The sequence below is a fragment of the Python bivittatus genome, unplaced genomic scaffold (genome assembly GCF_059951505.1).
Source record: "Python bivittatus isolate LINGU-HERP-01145 unplaced genomic scaffold, Pbiv_v1 ctg000020_np1212, whole genome shotgun sequence".
NCBI lineage: Eukaryota > Metazoa > Chordata > Lepidosauria > Squamata > Pythonidae > Python > Python bivittatus.
This window is the reverse complement of record NW_028277030.1, coordinates 88847916-88849725: the sequence shown is the minus strand read 5'-3', so window position 1 is coordinate 88849725 and position 1810 is coordinate 88847916.

The following is a 1810-nucleotide window of genomic DNA, read 5'->3' as shown; positions in this document are numbered from 1 at the left end:
GATGTGGCGCTCACGTGGCCAGCTCAGGTAACCGGCAGTGGGTCGCGCGTCACCAGAAGCTGCTGAACCGGTTCCAGCGGGGAGTTTGCTAACAAAACGAAAAGGAAACGCGCGCAGGCAGGGCGAAAAAAGCAACCCCGTATATTCTGGCATGACCCGTTCGGACAAAATAGGAGAGGCTCTCCCATTCATTCGTCTGCCTCTTGGATTATTCCGTTGCTTTTAAATTCGGAATCTTGAGTTTCGCCCTGATATCACCTGGCTATTTCAGTTTCAGATTCCGTGGCTGGCAGCAACCGTTCACGCTCCCCCAGCATTGAGGCGAGAGGTTTGGGGCATCTCAGCGTTAATGGCCAAGAGCCAAGAGCTGTGGGTATCAGCAGCCCATTATTGTCTTGCTGCAAACCTATAAAACAGAAAGGAGGGGAGTGGGAACTTCTGTGGAATGTTTGAAATGAATGAAAACTGCACATCTGCTTCTATAAATTAGAGACTTCAGGATGTGATCTTTATGTAGCAAAATTGCACACAAACATTGGGAGCTTTCCTTTTACCCCGAGAGGAGAGCAGCGGTGATATACATGGTTAACTGCTGTGGAAACATGCACAAGGAAAGGAGTGGAATCTGGCTATCCTGCTCTGCTGCCCGAGTAGCGTATTGCTACAGTTGTGCTCCATTGGTGTAGTCAGCTGCCTCTGGCTGAGTAGGTTAGAATTGTTCTGATGTGACTAAACTCCGTGCCTGTCATGGAATGGAATTATGAAGGCCAGGCTCAGGGAGAAAAACATTTTCTTTCATCTCTGGAGGCGCAAGGGAGAGATAAGAGGATGAGACCGGCACCACCCTGAGGAATTCACAGTATTGTGGCTGGCATTACTTGGGAGCTGGGGTTTCAGTCTGGGAAGATTCTTGCTAGAGGTTGTAGCTAATAAACATAGCTGGACTGAATTTACATGGTTTCTTGGAGTTCCTTGGGCTAGGCCTGACATCAATCTTCCCAGACTGAAACCCCAGCTCCCAAGTAATGCCAGCCACAACATTGTGAATTCCTCAGGGAGGTGCCGGTCTCATCCTCTTGTATCTCCCACGCTCCTCAGGAGATGTAAGAAAATGTTTTTCTCCCTGAGCCCGGCCTTCGTAATTCCATTCCATCACAGTGCCTCCTCCTTTCAGTGCTACTTTTATTTGCAGCTGCACGGTCAATGTGAATGAATTGGAGAACCTCGATGCAGTGCCATCATGTATTTACTGCTCAGGATTCTTCTGTACTGTACACTACTCAGTTTAGCACTGAAGAGTTATTCAGCCCACCAGTAACATCAGAGCCAAAACCATCCCTTTTCCCAGTTCTGTAATCTGACATTTAACAACTCACAAGCCCTCTACTTTGGTCGTGTCCAGAGCCCACCCTATTGAAATCTAGTCACAGATAAATTATTGATTAGGGGCAGTTTTACTTTTCCATCTTTTTAAACCACAAGTGTTAAAGTAAGTGTACTTAGCTTTTGCTATGCTAAATGTATTTGTTTTTGCCTTAACCACTTCCAAAATACAAACAAAAAATAAAAAATTGGTTGCTCCCTCTCCAGAAGTATCACTGTCTCACCATCAGGTTCTGCAGCTCTCAAAAACTGAAAAAAGAACAAGCATGCTACCCAGCCATTAAAAGGTTGCCTGCTTCAATTGTAGAAAAACATATTAAATAGAAGAGAGGAAGGAGGTGTGTGCTGTAATGCACTGCCAGATGACCTTTAGGAAGAAAATGTTAGGAAAAAAGGCCAGTCATTAACAGCGTTTGGTCCTGTTACG